This window comes from Triturus cristatus, chromosome 1_2, assembly GCF_964204655.1.
Source record: "Triturus cristatus chromosome 1_2, aTriCri1.1, whole genome shotgun sequence".
Lineage (NCBI taxonomy): Eukaryota > Metazoa > Chordata > Amphibia > Caudata > Salamandridae > Triturus > Triturus cristatus.
The window spans coordinates 697,540,732-697,556,262 of NC_140580.1; positions in this window are offsets into that span (position 1 = coordinate 697,540,732).

Genomic DNA, 15,531 nt, shown 5'->3' on the forward strand with positions numbered 1-15,531 from the left:
GAGAAAACTTATTTTGGCAGCCTACGCAGCAACCCTATACACTCACCTACTCCCTGCTGACGAGAGGCAACTACCTCGAAACACGTGTCCAGGGATGGCTAACGCAACACATACTTTCACTCAAGACTTGGGCAGAGGCGTACCCGCCGACGCTGACTACATGGACCACAAAGCTTTGGGGTAACACGCTGGTAGGACGAGCAGAGTGCGGCCAATTAGACTTTTGTTAATATTCAGGCTCCCTCGATCCGGTGGAGCTGACAAGCTCATGGATACACACCTGCGCTCCACGAGGGGTACTTCACCTGAGAAAACTTATTTTGGCAGCCTACGCAGCAACCCTATACACTCACCTACTCCCTGCTGACGAGAGTCAACTACCTCAAAACACGTGTCCAGGGATGGCTAACGCAACACATACTTTCACTCAAGACTTGGGCAGAGGCGTACCCGCCGACGCTGACTACATGGACCACAACGCTTTGGGGTAACCCGCTGGTAGGACGAGCAGAGGGCGGCCAATTAGACTTTTGTTAATATTCAGGCTCCCTCGAGCCGGTGGAGCTGACGAGCTCATGGATACGCACCTGCGCGCCACGAGGGGTACTTCACCTGAGAAACTTATTTTGGCAGCCTACGCAGCAACCCTATACACTCACCTACTCCCTGCTGACGAGAGGCAACTACCTCGAAACACGTGTCCAGGGATGGCTAACGCAACACATACTTTCACTCAAGACTTGGGCAGAGGCGTACCCGCCGACGCTGACGACATGGGCCACAACGCTTTGGGGTAACACGCTGGTAGAATGAGCAGAGTGCGGCCAATTAGACTTTTGTTAATATTCAGGCTCCCTCGAGCCGGTGGCGCTGACGAGCTCATGGATACGCACCTGTGCGCCACGAGGGGTACTTCACCTGAGAAAACTTATTTTGGCAGCCTAACGCAACACATACTTTCACTCAAGACTTGGGCAGAGGCGTACCCGCCGACGCTGACTACATGGACCACAACGCTTTGGGGTAACACGCTGGTAGGACGAGCAGAGTGTTGCCAATTAGACTTTTGTTAGTATTCAGGCTCCCTCGAGCCGGTGGAGCTGACGAGCTCATGGATACGCACCTGCGCTCCACAAGGGGTACTTCACCTGAGAAAACTTATTTTGGCAGCCTACGCAGCAACCCTATAAACTCACCTACTCCCTGCTGACGAGAGGCAACTACCTCGAAACACATGTCCAGGGATGGCTAACGCAACACATACTTTCACTCAAGACTTGGGCAGAGCCGTACCCGCCGACGCTGACTACATGGACCACACCGCTTTGGGGTAACACGCTGGTAGGACGAGCAGAGTGCGGCCAATTAGACTTTTGTTAATATTCAGGCTCCCTCGAGCCGGTGGAGCTGACGAGCTCATGGATATGCACCTGCACACCACAAGGGGTACTTCACCTGAGAAAACTTATTTTGGCAGCCTACGCAGCAACCCTATACACTCACCTACTCCCTGCTGACGAGAGGCAACTACCTCGAAACACGTGTCCAGGGATGGCTAACGCAACACATACTTTCACTCAACACATACTTTCACTCAAGACTTGGGCAGAGGCGTACCCGCCGACGCTGACTACATGGACCACAACGCTTTGGGGTAACACGCTGGTAGGACGAGCAGAGTGCAGCCAATTAGACTTTTGTTAATATTCAGGCTCCCTCGAGCCGGTGGAGCTGACGAGCTCATGGATACAGACCTGCGCGCCACGAGGGGTACTTCACCTGAGCAAACTTATTTTGGCAGCCTACGCAGCAACCCTATACACTCACCTACTCCCTGCTGACGAGAGGCAACTACCTCAAAACACGTGTCCAGGGATGGCTAACGCAACACATCCTTTCACTCAAGACTTGGGCAGAGGCGTACCCGCCGACGCTGACTACATGGACCACAACGCTTTGGGGTAACACGCTGGTAGGACGAGCAGAGTGCGGCCAATTAGACTTTTGTTAATATTCAGGCTCCCTCGAGCCGGTGGAGCTGACAAGCTCACGGATACGCACCTGCGCGCCACGAGGGGTAGTTCACCTGAGAAAACTTATTTTGGCAGCCTACGCAGCAACCCTATACACTCACCTACTCCCTGCTGATGAGAGTCAACTACCTCGAAACACGTGTGCAGGGATGGCTAACGCAACACATACTTTCACTCAAGACTTGGGCAGAGGAGTACCCGCCGACGCTGACTACATGGACCACAACGCTTTGGGGTAACACACTGGTAGGAAGAGCAGAGGGCGGCCAATTAGACTTTTGTTAATATTCAGGCTCCCTCAAGCCGGTGGAGCTGACGAGCTCATGGATACGCACCTGTGCGCCACGAGGGGTACTTCACTAGAGAAAACTTATTTTGGCAGCCTACGCAGCAACCCTCTACACTCACCTACTCCCTGCTGACGAGAGGCAACTACCTCGAAAAACGTGTCCAGGGATGGCTAACGCAACACATACTTTCACTCAAGACTTGGGCAGAGGCGTACCCGCCGACGCTGACTACATGGACCACAATGCTTTGGGGTAACATGCTGGTAGGACGAGCAGAGTGTAGCCAATTAGACTTTTGTTAATATTCAGGCTCCCTCGAGCCGGTGGAGCTGACGAGCTCATGGATACGCACCTGCGTGCCACAAGCGGTACTTCGCCTGAGAAAACTTTTTTTCCAGCCTACGCAGCAACCCTATACACTCACCTACTCCCTGCTGACGAGAGGCAACTACCTCGAAACAAGTGTCCAGGGATGGTTAACGCAACACATACTTTCACTCAAGACTTGGGCAGAGGCGTACCCTACGACGCTGACTACATGGACCACAACGCTTTGGGGTAACACACTGGTAGGACGAGCAGAGTGCGGCCAATTAGACTTTTGCTAATATTCAGGCTCCCTCGAGCCAGTGGAGCTGACGAGCTCATGGATACGCACCTGCGCGCCACGAGAGGTACTTCACCTGAGAAAACTTATTTTGGCAGCCTACGCAGCAACCCTATACACTCACCTACTCCCTGCTGACAAAAGGCAACTACCTCGAAACACGTGTCCAGGGATGGCTAACGCAACACATACTTTCACTCAAGACTTGGGCAGAGGCATACCCGCCGACGCTGACTACATGGACCACAACGCTTTGGGGTAACACGCTGGTAGGACGAGCAGAGTGCGGCCAATTAGACTTTTGTTAATATTCAGGCTCCATCGAGCCGGTGGAGCTGACGAGCTCATGGATACGCACCTGTGCGCCACGAGGGGTACTTCACCTGAGAAAACTTATTTTGGCAGCCTACGCAGCAACCTTATACACTCACCTACTCCCTGCTGACGAGAGGCAACTACCTCGAAACACGTGTCCAGGGATGGCTAACGCAACACATACTTTCACTCAAGACTTGGGCAGAGGCGTACCCGCCGACGCTGACTACATGGACCACAACGCTTTGGGGTAACACGCTGGTAGGACGAGCAGAGGGCGGCCAATTAGACTTTTGTTAATATTCAGGCTCCCTCGAGCCGGTGGAGCTGACGAGCTCATGGATACGCACCTGCGCGCCTCGAGGGGTACTTCACCTGAGAAAACTTATTTTGGCAGCCTACGCAGCAACCCTATACACTCACCTACTCCCTGCTGACGCGAGGCAACTACCTCGAAACACGTGTCCAGGGATGGCTAACGCAATACAGACTTTCACTCAAGACTTTTGCAGAGGCGTACCCGCCGACGCTGACTACATGGACCACAACGCTTTGGGGTAACACGCTGGTAGGACGAGCAGAGTGCAGCCAAGTAGACTTTTGTTAATATTCAGGCTCTCTCGAGCCGGTGGAGCTGACGAGCTCATGGATGCGCACCTGCGCGCCACGAGGGGTACTTCACCTGAGAAAACTTATTTTGGCAGCCTACGCAGCAACCCTATACACTCACCTACTCCCTGCTGACGAGAGGCAACTACCTCGAAACACGTGTCCAGGGATGGCTAACGCAACACATACTTTCACTCAAGACTTGGGCAGAGGCGTACCCGCCGACGCTGACTACATGGACCACAACGCTTTGGGGTAACACGCTGGTAGAATGAGCAGAGTGCGGCCAATTAGACTTTTGTTAATATTCAGGCTCCCTCGAGCCGGTGGCGCTGACGAGCTCATGGATACGCACCTATGCGCCACGATAGGGTACTTCACCTGAGAAAACTTATTTTGGCAGCCTACGCAGCAACCCTATACACTCACCTACTCCCTGCTGACGAGAGGCAACTACCTCGAAACACGTGTCCAGGGATGGCTAATGCAACACATACTTTCACTCAAGACTTGGGCAGAGGCGTACCCGCCGACGCTGACTACATGGACCACAACGCTTTGGGGTAAAACGCTGGTAGGACGAGCAGAGTGTTGCCAATTAGACTTTTGTTAATATTCAGGCTCCCTCGAGCCGGTGGAGCTGACGAGCTCATGGATACGCACCTGCGCGCCACGAGGGGTACTTCACCTGAGAAAACTTATTTTGGCAGCCTACGCAGCAACCCTATACACACACCTACTCCCTGCTGATGAGAGGCAACTACCTCGAAACACGTGTCCAGGGATGGCTAACGCAACACATACTTTCACTCAAGACTTGGGCAGAGGCGTATCCGCCGACGCTGACTACATGGACCACAACGCTTTGGGGTAACACGCTGGTAGGATGAGCAGAGGGCGGCCAATTAGACTTTTGTTAATATTCAGGCTCCCTCGAGCCGGTGGAGCTGACGAGCTCATGGATACGCACCTGCGCGCCACAAGCGGTACCTCGCCTGAGAAAACTTTTTTTCCAGCCTACGCAGCAACCCTATACACTCACCTACTCCCTGCTGACGAGAGGCAACTACCTCGAAACACGTGTCCAGGGATGGTTAACGCAACACATACTTTCACTCAAGACTTGGGCAGAGGCGTACCCTACGACGCTGACTACATGGACCACAACGCTTTGGGGTAACACGCTGGTAGGACGAGCGGAGTGCGGCCAATTAGACTTTTGTTAATATTCAGGCTCCCTCGAGCCAGTGGAGCTGACGAGCTCATGGATACGCACCTGCGCGCCACGAGGGGTACTTCACCTGAGAAAACTTATTTTGGCAGCCTACGCAGCAACCCTGTACACTCACCTACTCCCTGCTGACGAAAGGCAACTACCTCGAAACACGTGTCCAGGGATGGCTAACGCAACACATACTTTCACTCAAGACTTGGGCAGAGGCATACCCGCCGACGCTGACTACATGGACCACAACGCTTTGGGGTAACACGCTGGTAGGACGAGCAGAGTGCGGCCAATTAGACTTTTGTTAATATTCAGGCTCCATCGAGCCGGTGGAGCTGACGAGCTCATGGATACGCACCTGTGCGCCACAAGGGGTACTTCACCTGAGAAAACTTATTTTGGCAGCCTACGCAGCAACCCTATACACTCACCTACTCCCTGCTGACGAGAGGCAACTACCTCGAAACACGTGTCCAGGGATGGCTAACGCAACACATACTTTCACTCAAGACTTGGGCAGAGGCGTACCCGCCGACACTGACTACATGGACCACAACGCTTTGGGGTAACACGCTGGTAGGACGAGCAGAGGGCGGCCAATTAGACTTTTGTTAATATTCAGGCTCCCTCGAGCCGGTGGAGCTGACGAGCTCATGCATACGCACCTGCGCGCCTCGAGGGGTACTTCAACTGAGAAAACTTATTTTGGCAGCCTACGCAGCAACCCTATACACTCACCTACTCCCTGCTGACGAGAGGCAACTACCTCGAAACACGTGTCCAGGGATGGCTAACTCAACACAGACTTTCACTCAAGACTTGGGCAGAGGCGTACCCGCCGACGCTGACTACATGGACCACAACGTTTTGGGGTAACACGCTGGTAGGACGAGCAGAGTGCAGCCAATTAGACTTTTGTTAATATTCAGGCTCCCTCGAGCCGGTGGAGCTGACGAGCTCATGGATGCGCACCTGCGCGCCACGAAGGGTACTTCACCTGAGAAAACTTATTTTGGCAGCCTACGCAGCAACCCTATACACTCACCTACTCCCTGCTGACGAGAGGCAACTACCTCGAAACACGTGTCCAGGGATGGCTAACGCAACACATACTTTCACTCAAGACTTGGGCAGACGCGTACCTGCCGACGCTGACTACATGGACCACAACGCTTTGGGGTAACACGCTGGTAGAATGGGCAGAGTACGGCCAATTAGACTTTTGTTAATATTCAGGCTCCCTCGAGCCGGTGGCGCTGACGAGCTCATGGATACGCACCTGTGCGCCACGAGGGGTACTTCACCTGAGAAAACTTATTTTGGCAGCCTACGCAGCAACCCTATACACTCACCTACTCCCTGCTGACGAGAGGCAACTACCTCGAAACACGTGTCCAGGGATGGGTAACGCAACACATACTTTCACTCAAGACTTGGGCAGAGGCGTACCCGCCGACGCTGACTACATGGACCACAATGCTTTGGGGTAACACGCTGGTAGGACGAGCAGAGTGTTGCCAATTAGACTTTTGTTAATATTCAGGCTCCCTCGAGCCGGTGGAGCTGATGAGCTCATGGATACGCACCGGCGCGCCACGAGGGGTACTTCACCTGAGAAAACTTATTTTGGCAGCCTACGCAGCAACCCTATAAACTCACCTACTCCCTGCTGACGAGAGGCAACTACCTCGAAACACGTGTCCAGGGATGGCTAACGCAACACATACTTTCACTCAAGACTTGGGCAGAGGCGTACCCGCCGACGCTGACTACATGGACCACAACGCTTTGGGGTAACACGCTGGTAGGACGAGCAGAGGGCGGCCAATTAGACTTTTGTTAATATTCAGGCTCCCTCGAGCCGGTGGAACTGATGATCTCATGGATACGCACCTGCGTGCCACGAGGGGTACTTCACCTGAGAAAACTTATTTTGGCAGCCTACGCAGCAACCCTATACACTCACCTACTCCCTGCTGACGAGAGGCAACTACCTCGAAACACGTGTCCAGGGATGGCTAACGCAACACATACTTTCACTCAAGACTTGGGCAGAGGCGTACCCGCCGACGCTGACTACATGGACCACAACGCTTTGGGGTAACACGCTGGTAGGACGAGCAGAGCGCGGCCAATTAGACTTTTGTTAATATTCAGGCTCCCTCGAGCCGGTGGAGCTGACGAGCTCATGGATATGCACCTGCACACCACAAGGGGTACTTCACCTGAGAAAACTTATTTTGGCAGCCTACGCAGCAACCCTATACACTCACCTACTCCCTGCTGACGAGAGGCAACTACCTCGAAACACGTGTCCAGGGATGGCTAACGCAACACATACTTTCACTCAACACATACTTTCACTCAAGACTTGGGCAGAGGCGTACCCGCCGACGCTGACTACATGGACCACAACGCTTTGGGGTAACACGCTGGTAGGACGAGCAGAGTGCAGCCAATTAGACTTTTGTTAATATTCAGGCTCCCTCGAGCCGGTGGAGCTGACGAGCTCATGGATACAGACCTGCGCGCCACGAGGGGTACTTCACCTGAGCAAATTTATTTTGGCAGCCTACGCAGCAACCCTATACACTCACCTACTCCCTGCTGACGAGAGGCAACTACCTCAAAACACGTGTCCAGGGATGGCTAACGCAACACATCCTTTCACTCAAGACTTGGGCAGAGGCGTACCCGCCGACGCTGACTACATGGACCACAACGCTTTGGGGTAACACGCTGGTAGGACGAGCAGAGTGCGGCCAATTAGACTTTTGTTAATATTCAGGCTCCCTCGAGCCGGTGGAGCTGACAAGCTCACGGATACGCACCTGCGCGCCACGAGGGGTAGTTCACCTGAGAAAACTTATTTTGGCAGCCTACGCAGCAACCCTATACACTCACCTACTCCCTGCTGATGAGAGTCAACTACCTCGAAACACGTGTGCAGGGATGGCTAACGCAACACATACTTTCACTCAAGACTTGGGCAGAGGAGTACGCGCCGACGCTGACTACATGGACCACAACGCTTTGGGGTAACACACTGGTAGGAAGAGCAGAGGGCGGCCAATTAGACTTTTGTTAATATTCAGGCTCCCTCAAGCCGGTGGAGCTGACGAGCTCATGGATACGCACCTGTGCGCCACGAGGGGTACTTCACTAGAGAAAACTTATTTTGGCAGCCTACGCAGCAACCCTCTACACTCACCTACTCCCTGCTGACGAGAGGCAACTACCTCGAAAAACGTGTCCAGGGATGGCTAATGCAACACATACTTTCACTCAAGACTTGGGCAGAGGCGTACCCGCCGATGCTGACTACATGGACCACAATGCTTTGGGGTAACATGCTGGTAGGACGAGCAGAGTGTAGCCAATTAGACTTTTGTTAATATTCAGGCTCCCTCGAGCCGGTGGAGCTGACGAGCTCATGGATACGCACCTGCGTGCCACAAGCGGTACTTCGCCTGAGAAAACTTTTTTTCCAGCCTACGCAGCAACCCTATACACTCACCTACTCCCTGCTGACGAGAGGCAACTACCTCGAAACAAGTGTCCAGGGATGGTTAACGCAACACATACTTTCACTCAAGACTTGGGCAGAGGCGTACCCTACGACGCTGACTACATGGACCACAACGCTTTGGGGTAACACACTGGTAGGACGAGCAGAGTGCGGCCAATTAGACTTTTGTTAATATTCAGGCTCCCTCGAGCCAGTGGAGCTGACGAGCTCATGGATACGCACCTGCGCGCCACGAGAGGTACTTCACCTGAGAAAACTTATTTTGGCAGCCTACGCAGCAACCCTATACACTCACCTACTCCCTGCTGACAAAAGGCAACTACCTCGAAACACGTGTCCAGGGATGGCTAACGCAACACATACTTTCACTCAAGACTTGGGCAGAGGCATACCCGCCGACGCTGACTACATGGACCACAACGCTTTGGGGTAACACGCTGGTAGGACGAGCAGAGTGCGGCCAATTAGACTTTTGTTAATATTCAGGCTCCATCGAGCCGGTGGAGCTGACGAGCTCATGGATACGCACCTGTGCGCCACGAGGGGTACTTCACCTGAGAAAACTTATTTTGGCAGCCTACGCAGCAACCTTATACACTCACCTACTCCCTGCTGACGAGAGGCAACTACCTCGAAACACGTGTCCAGGGATGGCTAACGCAACACATACTTGCACTCAAGACTTGGGCAGAGGCGTACCCGCCGAAGCTGACTACATGGACCACAACGCTTTGGGGTAACACGCTGGTAGGACGAGCAGAGGGCGGCCAATTAGACTTTTGTTAATATTCAGGCTCCCTCGAGCCGGTGGAGCTGACGAGCTCATGGATACGCACCTGCGCGCCTCGAGGGGTACTTCACCTGAGAAAACTTATTTTGGCAGCCTACGCAGCAACCCTATACACTCACCTACTCCCTGCTGACGCGAGGCAACTACCTCGAAACACGTGTCCAGGGATGGCTAACGCAATACAGACTTTCACTCAAGACTTTTGCAGAGGCGTACCCGCCGACGCTGACTACATGGACCACAACGCTTTGGGGTAACACGCTGGTAGGACGAGCAGAGTGCAGCCAAGTAGACTTTTGTTAATATTCAGGCTCTCTCGAGCCGGTGGAGCTGACGAGCTCATGGATGCGCACCTGCGCGCCACGAGGGGTACTTCACCTGAGAAAACTTATTTTGGCAGCCTACGCAGCAACCCTATACACTCACCTACTCCCTGCTGACGAGAGGCAACTACCTCGAAACACGTGTCCAGGGATGGCTAACGCAACACATACTTTCACTCAAGACTTGGGCAGAGGCGTACCCGCCGACGCTGACTACATGGACCACAACGCTTTGGGGTAACACGCTGGTAGAATGAGCAGAGTGCGGCCAATTAGACTTTTGTTAATATTCAGGCTCCCTCGAGCCGGTGGCGCTGACGAGCTCATGGATACGCACCTATGCGCCACGATAGGGTACTTCACCTGAGAAAACTTATTTTGGCAGCCTACGCAGCAACCCTATACACTCACCTACTCCCTGCTGACGAGAGGCAACTACCTCGAAACACGTGTCCAGGGATGGCTAATGCAACACATACTTTCACTCAAGACTTGGGCAGAGGCGTACCCGCCGACGCTGACTACATGGACCACAATGCTTTGGGGTAAAACGCTGGTAGGACGAGCAGAGTGTTGCCAATTAGACTTTTGTTAATATTCAGGCTCCCTCGAGCCGGTGGAGCTGACGAGCTCATGGATACGCACCTGCGCGCCACGAGGGGTACTTCACCTGAGAAAACTTATTTTGGCAGCCTACGCAGCAACCCTATACACACACCTACTCCCTGCTGATGAGAGGCAACTACCTCGAAACACGTGTCCAGGGATGGCTAACGCAACACATACTTTCACTCAAGACTTGGGCAGAGGCGTATCCGCCGACGCTGACTACATGGACCACAACGCTTTGGGGTAACACGCTGGTAGGACGAGCAGAGGGCGGCCAATTAGACTTTTGTTAATATTCAGGCTCCCTCGAGCCGGTGGAGCTGACGAGCTCATGGATACGCACCTGCGCGCCACAAGCGGTACCTCGCCTGAGAAAACTTTTTTTCCAGCCTACGCAGCAACCCTATACACTCACCTACTCCCTGCTGACGAGAGGCAACTACCTCGAAACACGTGTCCAGGGATGGTTAACGCAACACATACTTTCACTCAAGACTTGGGCAGAGGCGTACCCTACGACGCTGACTACATGGACCACAACGCTTTGGGGTAACACGCTGGTAGGACGAGCGGAGTGCGGCCAATTAGACTTTTGTTAATATTCAGGCTCCCTCGAGCCAGTGGAGCTGACGAGCTCATGGATACGCACCTGCGCGCCACGAGGGGTACTTCACCTGAGAAAACTTATTTTGGCAGCCTACGCAGCAACCCTGTACACTCACCTACTCCCTGCTGACGAAAGGCAACTACCTCGAAACACGTGTCCAGGGATGGCTAACGCAACACATACTTTCACTCAAGACTTGGGCAGAGGCATACCCGCCGACGCTGACTACATGGACCACAACGCTTTGGGGTAACACGCTGGTAGGACGAGCAGAGTGCGGCCAATTAGACTTTTGTTAATATTCAGGCTCCATCGAGCCGGTGGAGCTGACGAGCTCATGGATACGCACCTGTGCGCCACAAGGGGTACTTCACCTGAGAAAACTTATTTTGGCAGCCTACGCAGCAACCCTATACACTCACCTACTCCCTGCTGACGAGAGGCAACTACCTCGAAACACGTGTCCAGGGATGGCTAACGCAACACATACTTTCACTCAAGACTTGGGCAGAGGCGTACCCGCCGACACTGACTACATGGACCACAACGCTTTGGGGTAACACGCTGGTAGGACGAGCAGAGGGCGGCCAATTAGACTTTTGTTAATATTCAGGCTCCCTCGAGCCGGTGGAGCTGACGAGCTCATGCATACGCACCTGCGCGCCTCGAGGGGTACTTCAACTGAGAAAACTTATTTTGGCAGCCTACGCAGCAACCCTATACACTCACCTACTCCCTGCTGATGAGAGGCAACTACCTCGAAACACGTGTCCAGGGATGGCTAACTCAACACAGACTTTCACTCAAGACTTGGGCAGAGGCGTACCCGCCGACGCTGACTACATGGACCACAACGTTTTGGGGTAACACGCTGGTAGGACGAGCAGAGTGCAGCCAATTAGACTTTTGTTAATATTCAGGCTCCCTCGAGCCGGTGGAGCTGACGAGCTCATGGATGCGCACCTGCGCGCCACGAGGGGTACTTCACCTGAGAAAACTTATTTTGGCAGCCTACGCAGCAACCCTATACACTCACCTACTCCCTGCTGACGAGAGGCAACTACCTCGAAACACGTGTCCAGGGATGGCTAACGCAACACATACTTTCACTCAAGACTTGGGCAGACGCGTACCTGCCGACGCTGACTACATGGACCACAACGCTTTGGGGTAACACGCTGGTAGAATGGGCAGAGTGCGGCCAATTAGACTTTTGTTAATATTCAGGCTCCCTCGAGCCGGTGGCGCTGACGAGCTCATGGATACGCACCTGTGCGCCACGAGGGGTACTTCACCTGAGAAAACTTATTTTGGCAGCCTACGCAGCAACCCTATACACTCACCTACTCCCTGCTGACGAGAGGCAACTACCTCGAAACACGTGTCCAGGGATGGGTAACGCAACACATACTTTCACTCAAGACTTGGGCAGAGGCGTACCCGCCGACGCTGACTACATGGACCACAACGCTTTGGGGTAACACGCTGGTAGGACGAGCAGAGTGTTGCCAATTAGACTTTTGTTAATATTCAGGCTCCCTCGAGCCGGTGGAGCTGACGAGCTCATGGATACGCACCTGCGCGCCACGAGGGGTACTTCACCTGAGAAAACTTATTTTGGCAGCCTACGCAGCAACCCTATAAACTCACCTACTCCCTGCTGACGAGAGGCAACTACCTCGAAACACGTGTCCAGGGATGGCTAACGCAACACATACTTTCACTCAAGACTTGGGCAGAGGCGTACCCGCCGACGCTGACTACATGGACCACAACGCTTTGGGGTAACACGCTGGTAGGACGAGCAGAGGGCGGCCAATTAGACTTTTGTTAATATTCAGGCTCCCTCGAGCCGGTGGAACTGATGAGCTCATGGATACGCACCTGCGTGCCACGAGGGGTACTTCACCTGAGAAAACTTATTTTGGCAGCCTACGCAGCAACCCTATACACTCACCTACTCCCTGCTGACGAGAGGCAACTACCTCGAAACACGTGTCCAGGGATGGCTAACGCAACACATACTTTCACTCAAGACTTGGGCAGAGGCGTACCCGCCGACGCTGACTACATGGACCACAACGCTTTGGGGTAACACGCTGGTAGGACGAGCAGAGTGCAGCCAATTAGACTTTTGTTAATATTCAGGCTCCCTCGAGCCGGTGGAGCTGACGAGCTCATGGATGCACACCTGCGCGCCACGAGGGGTACTTCACCTGAGAAGACTTATTTTGGCAGCCTACGCAGCAACCCTATACACTCACCTACTCCCTGCTGACGAGAGGCAACTACCTCGAAACACGTGTCCAGGGATGGCTAACGCAACACATACTTTCACTCAAGACTTGGGCAGAGGCGTACCCGCCGACGCTGACTACATGGACCACAACGCTTTGGGGTAACACGCTGGTAGAATGAGCAGAGTGCGGCCAATTAGACTTTTGTTAATATTCAGGCTCCCTCGAGCCGGTGGCGCTGACGAGCTCATGGATACGCACCTGCGCGCCACGAGGGGTACTTCACCTGAGAAAACGTATTTTGGCAGCCTACGCAGCAACCCTATACACTCACCTACACCCTGCTGACGAGAGGCAACTACCTCGAAACACGTGTCCAGGGATGGCTAACGCAACACATACTTTCACTCAAGACTTGGGCAGAGGCGTACCCGCCGACACTGACTACATGGACCACAACGCTTTGGGGTAACACGCTGGTAGGACGAGCAGAGTGTTGCCAATTAGACTTTTGTTAATATTCAGGCTCCCTCGAGCCGGTGGAGCTGACGAGCTCATGGATACGCACCTGCGCGCCACGAGGGGTACTTCACCTGAGAAAACTTATTTTGGCAGCCTACGCAGAAACCCTATAAACTCACCTACTCCCTGCTGACGAAAGGCAACTACCTCGAAACACGTGTCCAGGGATGGCTAACGCAACACATACTTTCACTCAAGACTTGGGTAGAGGCGTACCCACCGACGCTGACTACATGGACGACAACGCTTTGGGGTAACACGCTGGTAGGACGAGCAGAGTGCGGCCAATTAGACTTTTGTTAATATTCAGGCTCCCTCGAGCCGGTGGAGCTGACGATCTCATGGATACGCACCTGCACGCCACGAGGGGTACTTCACCTGAGAAAACTTATTTTGGCAGCCTACGCAGCAACCCTATACACTCACCTACTCCCTGCTGACGAGAGGCAACTACCTCGAAACACGTGTCCAGGGATGGCTAACGCAACACATACTTTCACTCAAGACTTGGGCAGAGGCGTACCCGCCGACGCTGACTACATGGACCACAACGCTTTGGGGAAACACGCTGGTAGGACGAGCAGAGTGCAGCCAATTAGACTTTTGTTAATATTCAGGCTCCCTCGAGCCGGTGGAGCTGACGAGCTCATGGATACGGACCTGCGCGCCACGAGGGGTACTTCACCTGAGAAAACTTATTTTGGCAGCCTACGCAGCAACCCTATACACTCACCTACTCCCTGCTGACGAGAGGCAACTACCTCGAAACACGTGTCCAGGGATGGCTAACGCAACACATCCTTTCACTCAAGACTTGGGCAGAGGCGACCCGTCGACGCTGACTACATGGACCACAACGCTTTGGGGTAACACGCTGGTAGGACGAGCAGAGGGCGGCCAATTAGACTTTTGTTAATATTCAGGCTCCCTCGAGCCGGTGGAGCTGACGAGCTCATGGATACGCACCTGCGCGCCATGAGGGGTACTTCACCTGAGAAAACTTATTTTGGCAGCCTACGCAGCAACCCTATACACTCACCTACTCCCTGCTGATGAGAGGCAACTACCTCGAAACACGTGTCCAGGGATGGCTAACGCAACACATACTTTCACTCAAGACTTGAGCAGAGGCGTACCCGCCGACGCTGACTACATTTACCACAATGCTTTGGGGTAACACGCTGGTAGGACGAGCAGAGTGCGGACAATTAGACTTTTATTAATATTCAGGCTCCCTCGAGCCGGTGGAGCTGACGAGCTCATGGATACGCACCTGCACGCCACGAGGGGTACTTCACCTGAGAAAACTTATTTTGGCAGCCTACGCAGCAACCCTATACACTCACCTAATCCCTGCTGACGAGAGGCAACTACCTCGAAACACGTGTCCAGGGATGGCTAACGCAACACATACTTTCACTCAAGACTTGGGCAGAGGCGTACCCGCCGACGCTGACTACATGGACCACAAAGCTTTGGGGTAACACGCTGGTAGGACGAGCAGAGTGCGGCCAATTAGACTTTTGTTAATATTCAGGCTCCCTCGAGCCGGGGGAGCTGACGAGCTCATGGATACGCACCTGCACGCTACGAGGGGTACTTCTCCTGAGAAAACTTATTTTGGCAGCCTACGCAGCAACCCTATACACTCACCTACTCCCTGCTGACGAGAGGCAACTACCTCGAAACACGTGTCCAGGGATGGCTAACGCAACACATACTTTCACTCAAGACTTGGGCAGAGGCGTACCCGCCGACGCTGACTACATGGACCACAACGCTTTGGGGTAACACGCTGGTAGGACGAGCAGAGTGCAGCCAATTAGACTTTTGTT